At 50.3% G+C, this 21,172-nt stretch overlaps 1 protein-coding gene across 7 annotated transcripts in view; it reads right to left on the reverse strand.

The window, feature by feature from the left end:
- Positions 1 to 21,172, reverse strand: part of EPB41L1 (erythrocyte membrane protein band 4.1 like 1) — a 68,717-nt gene that overhangs the window by 44,972 nt on the left and 2,573 nt on the right. For 5 of the 7 annotated variants that reach the window (XM_042835469.1, XM_042835468.1, XM_042835463.1 and 2 more), the window contains exon 2: positions 14,311 to 14,360. The gene's annotated coding sequence lies outside the window, so the exon portion shown is untranslated. Of the gene's footprint in view, positions 1 to 12,652; positions 12,684 to 14,310; positions 14,361 to 15,064; positions 16,507 to 21,172 lie in introns of those variants that run through there. The other 2 variants (XM_042835467.1, XM_042835464.1) reach the window with 2 other exon arrangements.

Below are 21,172 nucleotides of genomic sequence, written 5' to 3' on the forward strand. Positions count from 1 at the left end.
TGAGGGAAAACATCTTGTCTTCCTCTTCTCAAGATGCCCTTCTTCCAGACAATTGATTCCAGCCCTGTAGCAGCCCATGGTCTTGCAGCACCACTGTGACTCATCAGCACCCAAACTGCTGACTCACAGAGGTGAGGCTCCAGATGTCGCTGACGTAGAAGCTCTGATCTCTGCAGCCACCTGCACGCGCTCCCCTCAGCACTGCCCAGGCCCCGTGCTGCCTCCTCTGCAAGCCCCAGGGAGCTCACCACATCCTTTCATCAGCACTGCAAACACTGCAGCAAAGAGATGCTTCAAGTGGTCATTTAATCCCATCCAGCTCAATGCATAGAGCTGGTCCATCTATACCGGTCTGACAAGCCTTTAATAGTCTCCTGCAGTGAAAACACTTTTCCTTGCACATCAGCCTGCTTCAGAGCTTCATCCTCTGCACATTACACCCAAACCTCCTACCATGCAGTCCCTGTCCCCTGGCACCAGGGGAGAGCTCCTCTCTCCTTCTCACAATGGTCCTTCCAAGTATTGATGTGGAGGCCCTAAGAGAGCACAATGTCTGCAGAGCCCCTGAACCAAGTCACAGATAGCAGCTCAGGGAGTCTCCGGCCCCAGATGGGCTGCAGGACCTTGGAGCTCCTCTTTGCACAACTTTGTAAGAGCAGAAAACAACAGCAAAGACATGAGCAGTTGGGCACAGAGCACTGCTGTATCCAGATCGGGGAGCATTTGATTACTACTTCTGCCACTGGGGTCTTGGCCACACAGTGAGGGTCTGCTTCAAATGCCCCTCTATTCTTAGCTGGACAGACCGCATGCTTTAGACCTCCTCCTTGCCTGGCTTCTGCAGATTCTCCACCAGTCGGGATTGAAAGGCTCTGCTATTGCAGCACTGAGATTTACCTTTCAGTGTGTAACCACACATGCAGTACAGTAATGCTTTCTAAGACCTTTTATGCCCACACACTTGCCTTAAGTCCTCTGTTTCCCTCTATTTTCTGTCCTTCCTTCGGTTCAGTTACTGAGATGGATGCTCCTGTCTACAGGTAGCAAAGAGCAACAAAGGCATGAGCCTGGCACTACAGAAGATTGCCACAAACTAACCACAAGAAGATGTTCCCAGTGTAACTGCAGAAAATGGTTTTCTTGCAGATCCTGCCTCACAAGCAATTAACACATCTACCTCAAAGCCTGGCTGGTGATGGAGGGCAGCAGAGTCTCATCAAGGTTGTCTGGAATGTTCCCCATCTGAAGATAGGCGAAGTCTGCCTGCCCAGTTGGTTTAAATCAGCGTGACACTTTGCCAACTACTACAGACATGTAGGCTGGAGAAATGATTCCTTTCTAACATTGAGCACAGCCTGGCAAGCTTGGGATGTTCAGCTGGCATACTCTGCAACCACTGACCTGATCCTGAGTTTCTGGGAACAATAAGGATGTCGGGCTGGTAAAAATATGTCAAACCAGGCCTGAAGAAGCAGCTGAGCACTGTGGTGAGCAGCAGATAGCAGCTTTTCATCCACAGGCCACATGACGGCCAAGGCTAGAGCTGCTGAGATATGCACTGGTCAAGTAGGACAAATACAAGGATGAGAATAGGAGGAAGAGATGATTCTGCAAAATCTCTACAAGCTTTTTGTCTCTGCCTTAGTGAGATGAGCACAGGGCCCTCCATGCAGACCAGCTATGGGGAAGCTGACCCACTCCAAACTAAGGGCTCTCAGCCTTTTGGAATGAGGCTGGCAAGCTGCTCTCATGCAGTGAGGTTAGACTGCATTGACGTGTGTTGAAATTGTATTTGGACAATTATGTATTGTATCATGTCAGCAATTGCAAAGAGCTGGGATATCTGCTTACTTGTCATGTGTTAGCCCAGCAGTGCAAACGTTTGACCCTGGAACATGAAGCTGTGCTTTCCCAACACATCTTACAGACAGAAAAGCGCCTCCCCTGCACAAACAAACCACACCACTCCTCCAATGGCATTGCCTTCTGGAGACAGGCAGCAGCCTCCCATCACAACAACCCCTAGTTGCAGTGTCAATAAAACAGTCCATATGTATTTCACCAAGCTATCCTCAGAAAGCCTGGGTCAGCTTCCTCATGATGTGAAATCAATGGCATCTTGCCACACAGAACTTGGGTCAAACATGAACAATGAGAAAGTTAGGGCCAAAAATGTGAAGTTAGGAAGTCACTGGGTTCACAGGGAGAGAGCAGGAATACAACACACCAGCCTTGAGTTTAGGGCATGATGGCAGCTTGGCCACATTCCACAGTCTCTCTTCTGCCACCTGGCAGACTCTGCCTTGCTTTAAAAGAAAACAAAAACACACAGTCCTGCTGGCATCAGAAAACTAGGAAAGAACGCTGTGATCTGTGTCATGTTCCCAATGCTCCAGGAGGGCTCGGCAGCTCACCTGCCCAGCAGTACGTTCACCACCAGGCCGGTGGGACTGCACTGCTCTGAGCCCAAGCCTGTCTGAATGCAAGAGCATTATTTTCTCCTTCTTGCTGTCCAGCTCCCACCCACACACAGCAGCGAACAGCTGTTTCTCAAGACCCAAATCATTTTAAAACCAGGTTTCAGCCACCAGCTGAAACCCCCATCTTTTCAAGCGACACCTCCCAGCTGAATATCTAAATTCAGAAATAAACTGCTGTAACCCTTCCGGGTGGACAAGTCAAGAAGTCAAGAAATACCTTTCACACAGCACCATCAGCATGAAAATGAAGCTCTCTCAGCTGGTGGCTCAGGAGAGAGCATGATTCAGCTCTGCAAAACCACCACACATTTCTCCAGATTAAGGAGCTACTTGAGACATCTAACAGCAAACTGAAAAACTGGGCACAGATTGCAACTCGTGATGCCTGTGCCACATCCCATGTTGAGGTTTGCTTCCCTCCCTCTCTCATAAGGCCACCTAAGTTTGCCCAGTTCAGGGTTGGCTTCTACCCCAGCACCCAGTCCTACAGTTCAGGGCAGGACAAGAGCCCACCCCATGTCCAGCTCACTGCTAGACAAGCACCCCTGCAGCTGCTCTGCTGCTGGCAAATTCCTTATTTCCATGTTCCTCCTGCAGCCCATGAAGCTTCTGGTAGCAGTGACAAGCAGAGCTGGCCACACGTCCAGTCAGCGCATGCTGACTGTTGGCATGGGACACCATCCCATGGCCACAGCACGCCACGTCATCCCTAACAGCCTGAATGTCACAGCGCTGTGTACTGTGCAGGTCACCAACAGCCTGCTCAGTACCTGTAGCATAACTTCGTCTTCCACTGCACCCACAGATCCCATTGTCCCCTCCAAATCCCATACTCCCAACCCTCTGCAGAACCTTTTACAGCTTGGCCAGGGCAGCAGCAGTGATGTCAGAGGCACACAGCTGCTGCCGCCACAGCAGGGGTTGATGCTACTCCAGAGAACTCCGGTTTTACTGTTTCCCTCAGGCTTCGGCTCCCCTCCCCCCGACGCCAGCAGCTCGTTAGCAAGTCGAAATGCCTGACTGTCATCAGCCTGCTGGAAAACCCCATTCGCTGCAAGGCAAGGCACTACGCAGCTTCCTTCCTCCCTCTGCCACTACATTCTGTGGAGCCATCCCAGCCCCCTGGGTGTCAGAGCACTTCGGCAGGCTGCCTGTCCTGCCGACTCTCTGGCCAGAGAGTTAGCAGCCACGAACAGGAGTCTGGGGAGTCCACTCCAATAGCCAAGCAGCTGGCAGCTGGTTTTCCGCAGCAGAGCAGCTCATGGCATATGTTGGCTCTCCAGTACCCGTTCCCCTCCCACATGTGGATGGCCATGCTGCTGCATCAGCACAAAGGTTTCTGGAGGGATCCTGGGACAACTGTGGCCTTCAGCACCCCACTGCAACACACTGGCTAGTTCAGCCAATCTTCACCACTCCCCATGCACCAGCATTTTAGGAATGCTGCCCACACCTTCCAGTGCTCCACACCTGGCTCTGAGGACAGATGAGGCACTGACCACCTGCACTGTGGAGCCAAGGGCTTTCTGTCCTGCACCTTTATGGGGACCCTGCAGGTCACAGCTTCACACCTGGACTGGAGCACAGCCCCGCACAGCTCAGCTGCTCAGCAGCACAGCACAGACACACCTAGTGCAGCAGTCCTGCACGCACCAGAGCCAGCAGAGAGACGTGCACCACCACCAAACCCTGCATGTGATCCCTGTCTGCTGGCTACGTGCATCCTGTCCTCTGTTTCAGGGGAGTGCAGAGAGAGCTAAGTTTAATAAGGCTTTTTGCAGTACATATGGGAATCAAATGTTGTTTCTGCACTGGAATTAGACAAGAATTTTTTATTTCATTGTCTCTGTTGCCATCGTTCGTTTTGGGAGTCTTACTACTTTAGTTGGGAAGGGGTCTCTGATAGTTTGCATCACTTATCCTCTAGATGAACCCTCTCCCAGGAATACACGCTCAGTATATAGGTGTGTATATGTATATTTTGTCACACACATTGCAAGAATATCCTGCACAAGACTTATCAAACCAGAGAACAAGACATGGCATGCCCAAGGAAACACCTGAAGAGACACTGGGAAGGCCTAGCATCACCCCCTCCCCCTGGTGCTCTTTGTTTAATGAAGACTTTGAAGAAAATCACCATATTGATATGACAAGAAGAGCACTGAGACATCTTGGAAACAACAGGATGCCTGCTGACTGATGCCAGATAACACACAAACTAACAACTGTAAACCTTCAATAAGATTGTGAGCCTGGAGTATCCAGCCAATGGGGAAACAGGGGAGGAGGGATGGGGGGAAACAAGATAAAAAGCTGTCATATTGTGTCCATAAGTGCGCTCTCCTGCTTGTGGGACGCCTGCCACTGCAATCGTGAATAAAATCTGCTTTTATCTGAGATACCGTCCTGACAAAATTACTTGGATACTTCCAACAAACACAGTATTGCACAGTTTGCCTCCTCTAACATGTCAGGCAGCTCTGCAGAGCCAGGAATGTGCCTCTTCCAGGCAAGCAAGTACCTTCCACAACACACATCTGCAGAGTCAGCAGAGTGCAGAGGAGACTCTAGGAGCAGGGATAAGATGGTATTATGATATGGTGGTGCACCCTGGGCATTCAACACTCAGCAAAGGTCCAGCAAGATGCTCCAGCTGTGGGCAGGGACCTCACAAGTGCTAGGGAAAAGGGCAAAGGAGAAAATAGGTTGCTTAACGTTCAGCATGCAAAATCCCGGTTGAAACCACTGGTTGAAGCATCAGGATGCTTTGAAATAAAAAGTTTAAGCCACCGCCCAGAGTAACCTCCCTTTACTCCAGCCCTGGGGCAACTACAGGCACAGCTTCTTGCTGCATTTCAGGATCTCATTTAATCCAAAGATTTTGTTGTTTCCAAGAAAGAATTCCCCAAGTGTCCTATAAAGATCTGGGCTTGGGAATAAACTGTAAGGAAGAGAGACCCACAGGAGTAACTTACCCAGACAAGCTTGCAATTGCTCAGGGAGACAGCCTGCAGTACTGGCATCTGCGCAAGGCCGTTGCTGGTGCCTACACAGGTTGTCTGTACTGCTGTAGCACCCAGCCTTTCCTTTGCACACGTTTTGACTCAGCCACAACCTAATGAGGGCCAAGGAGACCTCCTCTCCAGTGTCCTGCAGTCAGTACCATCCTGACCAAAGGTGTGCTTGCTGCCTGAACTGCTGAGGTCTTGCAGCTCTCAACTCTTCTTGTTTAGGTGCAAATCATCAGAATCACTGAGGTGGAAGCTCCAAACAATAAAGCCATCATAGCTCCAAAACAACTTCCCATCTTCACAGTGAGGGCATCAACAATCTCAGTCTGAGAAACCTTTGATAGTAATGCCCAGCTACACTGGAGTACCCCAGCTCCCCCTCCAGAGCAGGGCAGCCAGCAGCACTTCCCAGAGTGTGCAGGATAGGATGCAGGCAGGGCAGAAGCAGCCTGCAGCAGCTTCCCAACCTGCAAAGCTCCACCTCTGAGGTTGCCTAGCAACCAGCATCCCGCAGGAGCCATCCTGCAGCAGCCACCTGCCTGCACACACTGGCTCTGCTGCTGCAGCTCCAGCAGCAGGGGTGGGACCGGAAAACCCTGCATCTCATTCACCTAGCATCTGCTGTCACCTCTCCCTGATGCCCAACCATGTGCCCCACATCATGTGCTGTATCCAAGGTCTAGAGGAAAAGGAACAATGCTTTTAGACAAGCTTGACCTCCCACTTTACCTCCCACTCCAAGTCTAATTGCTGTCTTCACAAGTTGATTAATGCTGGATTCCAAAAGGGAAAAAACAAACCTAAACCACTCTGCTCCATCTCAAGAAGCCAGCCTGGCTACTGGGAACCAGCACTTCCCATGGCACCACACAATCTGTGCTCCCAAGGACACCAATCATCTGAGCTCCCCATACGCTGTGTCCAGCATTACCCTTTACAGCTTGGCTTCTCTGTCCAGGTCCCAAAGCTACAAACAGTGGGGAAACAACCAGGCGTGGCCAACTCTCATGCATTCACAAGCTCTGCCCAAAAACTTGCTCCCTTCTACTGAATACCAGCTCTCAGCTGTGCCACCACAGTAGGATTCACAATCTACCAGGTTGCCTCCATCCTTCACCATACCATGCCCTCATTTGCTGTTCAACACATCACCTCAGACCTTATCCCAGTCTCAGTCAAGTTTTAATCATAACAAGCCCGGAAGTGCAGCACACTTCTCCACCTCTGTTACATGCCAACCCACAGGGAGAGAGCCTTGCAAGCAGAAGAGGGGAGTGCTTTGCTCCAAGAGCAAATCACAACCCTCAGCATCACTGCTACCTCCCAAGCAATACAGACCCATGTTTTGGGCAAATTCCTCCAAATGTCACAAAATTACACTGCAGGGGAAAAAAGTAACATAAGTTCAAAGGAAAAAAAGCAGCAATTCAGTAAGTGAAACAATAATCAGGAGTTGGAGCTGGAGAATTGCTCTTGGAAACAGTTTTTGGATGGTACCTGCAATTCATGCTGCTGTTCAGCCTGTTTCTGAGCGAGGACAGATTAGCAGCTGGCTGGAAAGAGGAGCAGGAAATTGCTCTATTAACCATGGAAAATAAAGACAGGAAAAAAAAATTAAAAAAAATTTTTAAAAGGCCCAGACTTCCTGGGTTTCCTTAAGCTGTTCCTAACATCAGTATCTGCAGCAGAGGTCTAGCCTCTCACAAGTACAGCCTACTCATCAAAGCCATAGAGAAAACAAGCTTTTCCTTTGACTTGGCACATGGAAATGTGATTAATCTTCAGCTCTATGAGGAATCAGTGTAACTGCAAATGCTTTGCCCTAAAATTATTCTAAAAGAAATGAGAGGCTTTCAAGAGCTCTGGTTAACCCTGCAGTGACAGGCGACTTGCTGAGCTCAGGCTATTAGCAGGGCATGAGACAAAGGGCCCTTGAGTTAAAGGAGCCCAAGACACAGTGGGTGAGTCTCCAGAGGCTGCTCTCCTGGAGGACCTTCCCTTCCGCCACGTGCAGGGATGCACTGGACTGCAGGCATGCTGCTGCCAGCCCCTCACCAATAAAACATTCCACTGAAGCGATGAAGAGTATCTCCAGTTCATGACTTATTAACATGTGGGAAGAAGATGCTCTGTGAAACATGAATTATTACTAATATAGTTTTCTCAAAAATAATAATAAAAAAACCTTCCATGAATGCAGGTTTAAGAAAAAGCCCACAGGCTTGCCCTGAGGCACCAGGAGGAGCATGGCGTGTGCCACAGCAGGGTGCTCTACTGCGGCCCATGCCGCACACCTTCACGCACCCAGCAGCTGCTACACACCACAGACTGCTTCAGGTAGAGACTAAGCTGCTGACACCTCCCCAATCACCAATTTAATCTTGACCTGTGACTGCAAGAAACGTTACTGCTGAGGACGATTCTGTGATTCATTCTGTTTGCTTTCTATTGTTCCCAAAATACGAAGCCTTAAATTTATTTATTTTTCCCTATTCAGCTGAAAGACAAAGTTCAACTTACCCTATGCCCAGGCAGGCTTCCCACAGCAGTCACTGCTGGTTGTGTACTCTTCTGCTGCCCTGCCCAGCTGCACCTGCAGAGTCCATGTAGGACACCAAGTTCACAACTTCACCATTTTCATTACTAGCACCTCTTTTCTACCTTCCACACACAATCAGATGCCAACTCTTCCTAAGAAGCATTGACACCATTAAGTGAGGTTGCAGCAAAAGCTGCCCCCATTGCAGGGGAGTTGCAGAGGGAAAGCTTGCACAGGAGTAGATGAGCATCCAGCTTCCAGAGTAAGGAGCAGAGGCTCCTTAAGTGAAGGGGGTATCAGTCACAAGACCATGCATATATTCTGTCCTGACAAATAGCTGTACAAGCCCATGCCAAGACCAGAACTGAAAGGATGCACCAAGACCCTTGGTTCCCATTGCAGAATGCAGCAGCCTTGCTGCCCTCCCCAGCACCCTGCCAGACCCCAGTGAGGTCCCTTAGGAATGAGAGAGACAATTTTTGGTAAGCAAATATTGCTCGATTTCTCTTACTCTCTCCCAGCCCCTCTTGGACAATCTTTACTTCTTGGACAGTCTTTAGCAGTTGTTTTTCCTCACAGTTTAATCAGTCTCTAGCTCCCAAAGGATGTATACTTAGTGATTGCAGATGCTCTTCTTGCTTTGATGTGTCTCGAATTCTCCCCCGAGGCAGGTAGCAGGCATTCAGGGAACTTCGGCAATTAAATGACAACAAAAGAAAGGGCTGGAGAGGTTAAAAAAAAAAAAAAAAAGAGAAAAAGAAAAAAAAAGGCGGAGGAGGGGGGAACCGAATTAAGCCTCTCTCCACCACACCCAAGGGCAGAGACTCATCAAAGGCAGAGCTCTCAGTGAAAGGGCTACCAGTGCTTCCTGCTGTCACACAGCAGTGGAAGGAAAGTCCCCGTGCACAGTGCGGGCACTGAAGCACCCACCCGGCAGGCAGATGTGAACTGGGGAAGTAGGACCTGGCTGCCTGAGCCTGGGGTTGCAGCTGAGCACGCCCTGCTGCAGGGAAGCACCACGTAGTGAGAAATTAATGTTTTACCACTGAAGCAATTAACAAAAGATTAAAGTTTACACAGTGCAGGAAGAACCTGAGTCAAGAAATGGGGAAAATTTATTCCCCTGATCTGGCAAGTAGAGAATTATTTTCAAAATAGGGCAGAGGTCTCAAGACTTGTAAGGTCCAGACACAAGCTATGCAGAACTAAGGCGGGCTCTCGTCTGCACCCGGCGCCCAGGACAGCCCAATCACAGAACATACTTTTTGCAGTCCAGGCACAACGTGCTGCCAGGAACAGCAGCACTCCGGCACTGCAGCAGGACTGCGAGGATGGCTTATGCCAAACAGAGCAGACTCAGGCTGGCAGGTCTCTCATCCTTCAGCTCAGCCGGGCGCTGCTGCAGTGAAGACAAGGGGAGCAAAGGCAACAACAGCTCCCTCGGGGACCTGCATTGCCCCAGGCTGCAGACAAGCAGCCTCAGCCAGGTCCAGCCCAGCCCTTCTGTCCCATGCAGCCCAGCCTGGCTGGCAGGAGGCTTCCACAGGCTGTGGACACCAATCAGCCCTTGGCGGAGCAGGGCCCAGCCTGCTGCAGAGTCACCCTCCAGGGGTTTCTGTCACCAGCACTCCAGGACCTTCTGTGGGAAGACGTGGGCACACACACTGCCCGAGGTGTCCTCTGTGACGGCTCTGGGAGCAGCATCCGGGCTGTCACCAGCAGGCAGACCACGACAACCCCCTCTCACCACCCACACGGCAGTGCTGCAGTGCCAGCACCATCTCCATCTCCCCAGAGGCCGAACCCTCTGTTTCCGTGGCAACTCCAGACACAGCCCCCTGGCACTCACAGCTGAGCTGCCCTGTGCTGGAGGCAGCAGCGTGCACCTGTAACAGGATGCCGGCAGCCCTCTCCCTTGCTCTCTTCATCCCAAAGGTAGTGTTTAATCATAACCTCGTGGTGAGGAACAAGCACTGTCCCACTACCTGCCCACAGGGCCCGCTGCATTTCCTGGGCATTCAGCTGGAAGAAGCAGAGCCTGCACAGCAGCTGCTCAATGGACGTGTGTCCATGGTGAGGAGGATGGCACCAGCTCCACTGAACAACCCTTGGGCCACCACATGCATGTGGGAGCAGGACAAGTGCCCTTGTGTGACACTGCTGGGGAGGAGACCCGATGTTTCTTTCCAAACCACGTGCTTGGCCACCTCTCTGGTTCTGAAAGCGTCTCACCACAACATAACCTGCCGCCAGTGCACTGCCAACTTCCCCACTGCCACAGCATGTATCCTGCCGCTACAGCAGGTGGCAAAGGACACAAGCCAAGAACCGAGCACCAGGGTGCCCTATGGCTCAATGGTGAGCTGGCCTTTTCCAAACCCACTAAGGACCCTCCCGGAAGGCTGAGAAGAGCCTCAAAAGCCCTCAGCTATTACAGAAGGAGCATCTCCCAGGTTGGCAGAGAGGAGGTAGTGGGATGCAGGTGACCCCAGCATCCCCAGCCTGCAGCAAGCCTGCAGCTGAGCCCAGAAAACTCAGATAAGCACATCAGCCCCAAGCAACTCCTTCAGAGCCCACTGGCCTCACTTCGAGCAGCTTCAGCAACCTGATTTCTAGTAGTATCCATTCCTGGGAGCAAGTCCTGCAGATCCAAACACGACAGTGTTTTATCCCCACGTCCTGCTGCACACTAAGCACACTAAGCACACTGCCAAAACTCAGCCACAGGTGATGAATCCTCCTCTGGAGGGATTTAGGAATGGAAAGCTCTTTCCTTCAGTGTAGTGCTGGTGGAATCATCAGTGCAACAGGGTGGAAGCCCATCCTAGCCCTTCAAACTCATGGCCAAAGGCAGTAATGAAGGTACTACATAGATCAGGAGTTGAGAGCTCTCAGACAGTCACCCCAAGACCTGCCAGGACTTCAGGGGCAAGCAGCAAAGCTGCAACTTTGAAGGAAAGCCACAGCTCCTGACACTCAAGCAGGCCTCACTGAATGTACACCCAAAGGTGGGGGAAGATTACAGCTCCAGTACACATCTTAGAGAAGCCTTCAAGAGCTGAGCAGAGACAGAGATCGGCAGTGGGTGTTCACCGCAGATACATGGCAACAGGGCGGAAGCTGGACTCCTAACTGAGATGATACAGAAGAGGTTAGAAGTTTCAGTCAAAGCAAGCAGAGTGCTGGGCCAGCAGCCATCATTTCCCAAGATGAGTTTGAGGGAGCTGGCAACATTCTCACCAGCCTTCAGGGCACACACTGCCGCATACCACAAACCAATTTGCTCAGACAACACCAAAGCAGCTGGGATGACACAGAGTAATCTTCATTGACTAAGGCATGTATCCCTGGGAGTATGGACTCCAAATCAAGAGGAAAATGCACCAGCAGCCCTGAGCCAAGATGGTGGAGCAGGCACAGTGCTGCCCCAGCTCCACTGCCCAGCAGTAAAGGATCCCGCAGTCTGCACTCCAGGCCACCCCAGGGGACATGGGAGTCACAGCCCTGGCCAGCATCCCATCACTGCATGAGGTAAAGACTAGGGAAGAAAGAGCAGCTTTATCTTCCTGCCTACTCTGGAAAGCAGACCTACAGCAAATCACAGGCAAAAGGTGGGAAGTGCAACATCCTGAACCAATTCTTGCAGTAAGGAGCTGATCCTGCCTGGGGCACTGAGAAGGGAACTCATCAGCTACTCTATGCTCATCTGTGATTGGCTGCCACTATAAAACTGCCTGCAATCAGAATTATGGGGCTAAATCATCCCTGTGATGATCATCATGACAGCGTAGAAGGCTCTGCTTTGAAGATAGTCTCAGCCCTTCTGACTGGCTGCCTGGAAGCACTTCTTTACCACGTGGGTGACAGAGCACTTGCACAGTTTGCTCAGAGAGGTGGTAGAGTCTCTTCCTTTGACACCTTCAAAAGCAACCTGGACATGGTGCTGGCTACCCTGCTCTGGGTGGCCCTGATGGAGCAGAGTGGGATTAGGTGGACCCAGAGATCTCTTCCAACCATAACCATTCTGTGACTATGTTCTGCATCTCCAAAAGAGCCCTGTATCCACTGCTTTAGACCTGGACCAGAATTCTATTTTCTCCACTCGTATCTTGTGCATCACTTCCTAGGAGGGAGGCCATTCCCTTATAGCAAGCACCCAAGAAAGTTTTTCCTCTTCACTCTGCCTGACAAAATCTATCAGTAAGCCCTTTGTGATATTCAAGAGTTAGGATCAGCTGCAAAGGAACTGCAGAAACACACAGAAATTAGAGGCTTACTCCTAGGATGACAATCATGCCAAGAGCATCACCAACCCTCCCAGAAGCGTGGGGATGCCTTCCCCAACACAAGAACACCAGCAGGTTGGGCCACACCTGCTCCAACATGGCTCCACATGCCCAGACTCATCAGGACAGTAGGACCCATGGGCTCCATGCTATTGCTCCAGTGCATGGCTCAGCAAGTCTCCCCAGAGCTGCTACAAGAGCACAGCAGCAGATCAGTTCTGCTTTAATGTACATTTTCTCCAAGCCACTGGTGGATCTATGCCTTGCACAGCTAACCAGGACATCTGTTAACAAAGCACAATTGAAAAAGGGGAAACAAGAAACACAGCTTACCCAGACCTGGGCCACCAATCTCCTGCTGCACCTGGGACACCAAGCAAACGTATTAGCAAAGGCATCACTGGGTGTCAGGAGTCACCACAGGGCTCTCTTGCAGCTCCTGGTGTGCCACCCCGTGCAGAGAAGCAGCAGAGGGTTTTTTTCTCCTGCTTCCCATGCCCAACACCCCATCCAGTCCACCTTACCTGGCACCCCCAGGCTTGGAGCAGCTAGTTAGTTTTTATGAGCAGTTCCTCCCAGTAAAGCTAAGAGACTGTCTGGATATTGGAATATCAGTTTTGTAACGAGAGGGGTAGAAATGCAGTCCCAACTTGAGTGCTTGTTTGCATGTGACTCTGTATCATCACATGCCTCAGTTTCCTTCAGAAATGGGGTGGGTGCTAGGCTCGTAGGCCACGGCTGACACAGGAACATTTGGCTGCTGCATGATGCCTGTCAGCAAGATTTGCTCCCGCACTGCAGAGGTGAGTCCCTGCCTGTATGATAAGGCTGCTGGGGGTCACCTGCAGAGCCATTCCCTCATTGCTATGATAATTTTTTTCTCCCCTTCCTCAGGAGAATAGTGTTCCTTTCCCATTCTGAGCAGTTTGTGTCTGCTCTGCACAGCACCTTCTGCTTTGGCTCTGTTTTTAAGGCTGTCCCTGAGAAATGCCAGGGAGCCACATGGACATCCCTTCTCACTGCACTTCTACCCCTCTACTTCCAAAACCAATATTTCCAACAGCCAAATGGCTCTTCTGCACACAGAATCCCTGTCCTTCTTGCCTTCTCTTTAGACATGCACCCCCAGATCTTGAGTAGGTCTGGACCTTCAAAGAAATTCTGCAGAAGGATAGTCTCTTAGCTCATAAAAACTAATGAACAGCTCTGCTCAGAGCCAGGGACATCTCCAGCCCCAAAGAGCACACCTGAGGCTCTTGGCAAGGATGTGGATCACCTACCCACATCCTGAGTATTTCTTGCTTCAGGTGGACAGGAGCCAAATCCAAGGGGCCTGAAGCCCTCTTGGAGAAGGCCTGAGCCATGAGGGCTCCACTCTTCCAGGAGTCTCAAAAATAATTCTACGACTCAGATCTATCTCTGGTCCTCTCTCATCTTCCACTCCAAGCTGGCTCATTGGGAGACACTTCATGACAGCCAAGCCCAGTCCTCCTGAAGGCCTGGGACCTATGCTTGGACCTCAGATGCCCATTTCACAAAACTCAGTGGCACATTTTATGGTTTGCGAACACACCGGCTTCTCCAGAAGACTGGGCAAGAAAAAAACAAAATCACACATATGGAAACTTAGTGTGCGATTCCCCCAAAACAGTTTTGTCAGCAAGCAAAGAGTCAGACAGCTGGTAGGAACCCTTCTGTTAGCAAAGGGGCTGTTGCCTAACACCTAAAATAGGAAAAATCCCAACACATTAGGAAAGCCATAGGAATCCAAGTTACAACAGTTCTGCATTTCAGCAGTAGCAGACCAGATTTCCACTTATCACAAGGGGGTTTCTAGCAAAGAATCAGCTACCATACAAGACTCTTTCATACTGTGGCATGACCTCTGATCTTCCACCATCAGCTACTGCAACCCATTCTGTGCTACAAAACCCTGCTCAGCCTTACATGGGATCTAGAAAGGAGAATAAAGGCTTTCAGGATAAACTCACACTGCTTCCAGGGGCTGATCTCAGCGCTCTGTTCAGGCACAATTCAGAATCTGCAAAGAAGAAATTGGATTTGGTTAGAAATAATAAAAATAATAATCTTCCCAGGAATGATGACAAGCACACGGATGGACAGCAGTGTGTTTCTTCACAAGACAGCGCCGAACTGCTTAAGCACTGCATTTAGACTCCATACAAATCCACTTGCTGGATATTTTCTGCTACAGATTATTTTATGTGCAGCTTTACTCTCAAAGAAACCAATGTGAAAACAGTACCTTCAAAAGCAGCAGGTCTGTTCGCTGCATGTGTTCAGAGCCAGCTCTGCCAATTTTGAGCGATAAAAGCAAATATTTACTACGGGCAGTACTGCAGTACCTCTGAGAAGTGAAACAGATAGACTCTTGGCTTGCACAGACAATTGCTACCCAAGTTCTCATTTCAGGGCCATCTGTGCCACATTGTCTTCTGTCCCTCTGTGTCACCTGCACGGCCCCTCTGATGATAGCCCTCACTGGTGGCAACAAGGGCAACATCTGGTCGGCAGGACCTTTATCCCAGGCAGTGACACACACGACAGGAGGAGCCAGCCTGGCTCACCCATCCATGGGGAAGCAGGTTTGGCACACACATAGTAAAATGAGCAGTTTTAAAAGGAAATGATCTCTGGATCCTATAACAGAATTTCCAGATCCACTTTTTAGATGGCAACTATATACAATGAAGAGGGGGGGGGGAAAAAAAAAAAAAAACAAACCTTCATGTGTCCAGGGAAGAACTGCAGTCCAACGAGTGCTACAGTTACGTGAAAGAGGAAGCAAAGTCCTATAGCCCAACAAGGATATTTCCAACCTTTTTTTTTTTTTTTTTTTTTAAAACAAGAGTTAACTTATACATTCAGCACACACAGGCAATCCTCTCACAAGGACAAACGCAAAGCAGGCAGGATAGCCTGCTTATGTGAAAGTCAATCACTCCATAAACATAAACAACGTAAATCAAAACCAAAAGTCCCTTGAACATTCAGTATCAAGGACTCACAGCTCACTAACTTCACATTTCACATGGATGCAGTGAAACCCTTTCACTTCCCACAAGCAAACATCAGCTGTGCATAGCCCTACACAGCTTGCCCTGCATGGAGATGCTAAGAACAGGCTTTGGCTCCACAGGAGTGACACAGATCCACAGCAACTTTCTCAAAAGCTTGCTCAGGGCACAAAAGCTGTTCCGCTTCCATTTGGATGGAGTCCCCAAGCAGCACAGCAACATGAGGTGACACACAGCAATGACAGCATCTCTTTTCACACTGTCAATCTGTAGCAGCCAGGCCAGAAACTGCAGTTGGCTCAGGCCCATGCCCTCACCAACAAGGACAGGACTTTCTGCCATCCATCGGCCCCAATGCAGTAAGCTAGGAGCATCATCACCTCCAGGGTAACAACGAAATGCCTTTAGGTTGGGAAAAAACGATGCCCCAAGATGATTTGCACAAGAGCTACGAGGAAAAGAAAGAGAGTTTCAGCCCACCCCTGTAATGCTGCGTCCCTTCCCCAGCTCTCTGCCATTGTCCTCACAGTGGAAAGCACAGGCTCCCGTGGTCGAGGGCTCTTGTGCTGATGCTACCACGCTCCACATGCCCTGCCCTCTAGGAAAGTGCTGCTGCAGCCCTGCACGGCCCGCTTTTCTCACTGGGCTGTCTCTCTGCACTGGGAGCAGAGCTGGGACGCAGCACAGAGCATGGCTGCTTCAGCTACAGGCCCTGCCCTCCCTGCCCTCCATAAGCGACGGCAGTCATGGCCTAGCCACATGCTGCATCACACACAGGCTCACCGTGAGTCACAGCGCCAGCTCATGCTGCTATGCCCCAACATCACCGCCTGCATACAGTTCACCTTTCCCAGACCCCAGGGCAGTACCGCCCTGACCACACGCCCCACACTCCTTGCTCCCGTATCTGCGGGCCAGGGGTTGCCACTGGTGTGCCAAGGCCACTGCCACGTGTGTCATTACACACCTCAATCCCACATCCTACACCCACCTCCTCAGGCAGACACTGCCTATGCCAGCAGGCCGGATGGAGGAGCTGAGAGCAGAAGTGCTGTCCCGTCCTCTGCCAGCAGCTGGACACAGCAAGCTGGGCCGAGCGGCTGAGCAGGCTCGAAGTCCGCAGCTCGTGCTCCTGCCCCGAGAAGGTCATACAAACACATGGGGATTCCTCCCAGTCACTGCCCTCACAGGGATGAGCTCCCAAGGCCCTGATCCTCTTCTGCTGAGCCCAAAGATTTTTGTGGGGCTCCTGACACTGCTCCTGACTTCGTGCACTTGGCTTTCTCGAACCCAGCTCAAGAGATAAGAGCAGAGGCAGGCAGGCAGACAGACACGTGGAAGTGGCCTGATTTTGTCCAGCCTGAGGAATGAGCATCCATCAGCAGTCTGTGATGCAGGGCTCACCACGGCTGTGCCACGTCCCTGCAGAAGGGAGGATGGAGGAGGTGGTCACTGAGCACAGGGCAGCGACACTCAGCACTCCTCCCCTACCTGCCTGTGTTGCAGCACCAGTACACACTGCCAGACAAAGCCACCATGCTCTGGAGCAAACACAGACCGTCCTTTCTTCCTGTCTGCTGCTGCTGCAAGGAGCGGCTTTCACCAAAGCCGGCTGCATTTCAGCAAGGAGACACTTTAGAATTGGAGCTACTGCATCAATTAACATCATATTAATGACGTGCTCTGAGAACGCAGGCATCTGGGAGCAAGACCCTCCCCCATCCCTGCTAGCTTCCAGCTTCTCCACTACTGCTAGCAAAAATGCATGCTAGATTGCACTGCAAGCTTCTGCCATGCAGCTGTCCTCAGCACAAGGCTGATGTGTACACCATCTCAGCCACAGACAAGTGCTTCAGGCTGAAAACATTCCACAATGACCCACATGGTCACAACCCCACAGCAATTATCCAGTCTGACCCTGACAGGGCAAGCACAAGCACTGGTTGTCAAAGCAGGTGCTGGGGACATCAACCACAGGCAGTCACTCAGACAAAAACTACAGCCCTTGCAAGGGGCAGATCTGAGCCAGCAATGCTGGCAGGCATATCTATTCACAGGGGCTAGGAGAAAGCTGTTTGTCAAGCCCAGCTTGCTCGAATCTAGGCCAATGCATTGCAAGAACCCTGATCAGTCCAACAAAGGTCAAGAAAGGGGACAAGGATTCATGCTGTTCCTTTTGCTTGTCCAGGAACATAAGTAGGGCAGAGCAGCACAGCAACCCCAGGGCAGCTTACTGAAGAATGAAGACCCGAGTAGAGGTCCAGCCATGTGCAGCTCATGGGTAACATCTCCCAACTCTTGGGTAACATCGGCTCTGGCGCACAAGAGGAAACAGCCTAACCAGTTCTCAGCAGATGACTGGACCACAACACCACAGCCATGTTGTCCTGCCCGTGCATGCTAAGCTGCATCTGGCAGGGGGTGAGGCTGAGCTTCAAAGCTCTTGCACCAAAGTAGAAGGGGCAGGGAGGGTTATAGCTACAGTAGAAATTGCCATCAAAACACAGCAGCGGCAGCTGCATTTTCTCTACCTTTACCTCCTTTGTTTATCTCTGGCTGTCATCCTAAAGCCAGCTGTGGTTCTTACAGACATATGATGCACTACCATACATGTCCAACCCACTAGTTTTATAGTTCTGTTGCCTTCTTTTACATTTAAATTATACATATATATATATATATATATACATAAGAAGTTTTGTTACTTACATACAAAAGATATGCAATAGTTAACATATGTGGCCCAAGACAACTTCCCTTCACTTAGTGTGGTCCAGACAAGCCAAAGGGTTGAGCACGCATGCTAGACCAGGGTAACCAACAAGGACATCCTCATCTTTTGGTTCCCTGAAGAAAAGTCCCAGTGAATTTGCAGAGGTAACAGCCCCTGATTCACATAGGCACGCATATATCCAGAGACAGATTAAACATCAAAGGGTATTTTTGTTGCTCTACCATTACTCTGCAGGAGCATCACACACAAGGACTTGCAATAAATCTCTCTTCAAAGGCAGCACTTCAATTCAGGCTGGAAGTTTCCTACCCCAAAGCTGAGCATTAACACTGGGTTTGTATTCCTGATAAAAAATTCTGTGGTTCCATAGCAAACAACAGACCTAGCAGGCCTTTGCACAGCATCATTAACCCACTTTGAGAATTTTGCCACTTCCCTCTGGTCCCTGGCAAAGAGGAGATCCAATATTTCATCAGGTACCATGCCATCTAATGCTCAGCAGGAGCCCGTGCCAGCAGAGACACAGCCAAATCAATAGTCCATCTAATAAGATTTAATTGCTTCTCTGAAACACAGGGGTACTGCATCCCTGCCAGGACTGCTAGGGAGAAACACTTGCAGGACTTCTCCCAGGGCTGCAGCCCTTCATGTTTGCCCCCATGGATGATAGTTCTGAAGTGCTCCCGGGTGACTGAGCATGGGAATGGTGAGCTGGGCAGCCCCCCCAGCAGCAGCCTGGCAGGGCATGCACCTAGCTGCCTCCAGGCTCACCAGTGCAAGCGCAATGACAAGCACAATGAGCTGATTACAAAGGGAAAATGTCATTTAAAAAACACAATCAGATTCCAGTCTCTTCTGCCCATAACAAAATGCATCATGAAATGGCTCGTTCTGCTCTGCCATAGAAATGTGTTTCCCTTCAGAAGCCTGATATGAGCGGAAAAGAAAGAAAAAAAATGCAAATCTAAAAATATCTTCTGAAAGATACCATGACATCAACAGATTCACAGGAAAATGAGGTGGGAAGAGGGCTACGAATGTGATAAAATTCTATTTAATTTCCCCCAGCCACCTAAAAATCCACCAAAGGCAGAAATGATACTTTCTCCTTTGTGCAAAAGAAGACTCCACCCTGTGTTTTCCTCTCCATCTGAAACACAGCAAAGGATACCAACACACATTTCTGCTCTGTCACCAGTCAGCAAGCGGGGCGCAGGCAGTGAGATAGCTGGAAGGAGTCAGGTGGGTGGAACCTGGCAGAAATGCCATACTGTAAATCCCCATTCACTCTCTGCTCACACATGGGATGCATTTTACACTAACATTTGGCACAAGATTTGACTGTGTCTCTGATAGCCTGGATGGAAAGCAGTGTCTGTCTTTTGGACCAGACTGGGAAACTGGCAAGATGAAGCTCAACATGATTACCATTGGGTCCAATTACAGCTGGTGGGCAGAGGCCTGACTTCTGAAATGGGATCAGATCCGATACTAAAGCAGTACCACATTTCATCTCCACAAAAAGGCCAAGTGCCCAAATGAAACTGCTGACCTTCTGGAAACTGCAGATCTGCAGATTCAGCCTCATTTGTCTCGTGGTTTGAGCACAATGGTGTCAGCACAGACTCCTCTGTGATCACAGGAGACCCATTGGCTACTGCATGGGGCAGATCCAGTCTGAGACACTGCTGAGCCCACACGGCAGTGTAGTGCCCTTTGGAGGACAAAACACAGACCATCAGTAAAACATGGAAGGGAACTGCTCTTCCAAAGCACTATTTTCTGGGTTTTAAGGCTCTGCCTGTTACCCCCACCTTCTCAGATAGCAAATCTGTGAGGTGTGCACGAGTATGTAGATGTACATGCATACACTATGTGCAAGGCACTAACTGCTTCTCAGCTTCAATTCAAAGCACCTTCTGCATCTTCAAAGCTCTGTACTGGGGCAAGAGGGCAAAACCACCCAAGAGGGCTCTAAGATGACACTTCTTTTTCATACAGTCCCACATTCCTCTGTCTGGTGCAAGGAAAGCAAGCCTTAGCTTCTGCCCCAATTGTATAACAGCTGGGCCCAATAGCTCTTGGCACGGCCATTCACCTCCTTGGAGAAAAGAAGGGGAGGGCGGAGCAACTGCCATCCAAGATGGGGGACGCCCACAGGACCTGGGACAGGAAAGCTGCAATAGATACAACTGCCCAAATCTATTTCTTTGATGCTCAGGGGGCTGAAAGACCTCTTCTACAAAGACAGGCTGAGGGAGCTGGCCTTGTTCAGTCTGGAGAAGAGAAGGCTGTGGGGAAAACATTATGATGGCCTTCAGTATTTAAAGAAAGGTTCTGAACAGGAGGGAGAGTGACCTTTTACACAGACAATTGGTGACAGGAGAAGGGGAGCAGCTTAAAACTGAAAGAGGGGAGATTTAGACCAGATGCGAGGAGGAAGTTCTTTACTCAGAGGTGGTGCAGTCCCGGCACTGCTGCCCAGAGCTGCGGGTGCCCCGTCCCTGCAGGTGCCCGAGGCTATGGCTGGGCCCTAGGCAGCTTGAGCTGGGGAGCTGCCAGCACAGCAGGGCTGGGGGGCCCTCCCATCCCAGGCATGTTGGATCCTGTGAATTAATGCTCACTGAGATCTTAAACCATCAGCTTCCACCCAAGGGCTGAGTTGAAAGATGGATCTGGAGACATGGAAATACTGCAACACGTGCTTACCGAAGACAACCTCTTCCCAATGTTGTTCCCATCTCCTGTAATCTGGACAAAATGACACGCGAGAGAAAGCGTTCATTCTGCAGGCTATGCCACTGTGAGTTACTGGCATTCAAATTAGAAGAACCAAATGACACAAAGCAGACGAATTCCAAATAACAGAGTGTGGTCTCAAGGCCTATTAGTCCCTACCAATGCCACCACTTCATCCAAACTCAAAGGAGCGCACAAGCCAGCAGCAGGCCTGAGTCCAAGCTCAAACCCTGGTGTGGCTGCAGCACAGGCCAGTCCCTTCACCTCACACCACCAAACCTCACGGGTCTTCCAGCACAATCACCACAGCTGTGACAAATCCAAACCTGCTGACTCAGTGCC

Source organism: Centrocercus urophasianus, unplaced genomic scaffold, assembly GCF_019232065.1.
Source record: "Centrocercus urophasianus isolate 14NV4802_14NV808 unplaced genomic scaffold, USGS_Curo_1.0 seq_53, whole genome shotgun sequence".
Taxonomy (NCBI): Eukaryota; Metazoa; Chordata; class Aves; order Galliformes; family Phasianidae; genus Centrocercus; species Centrocercus urophasianus.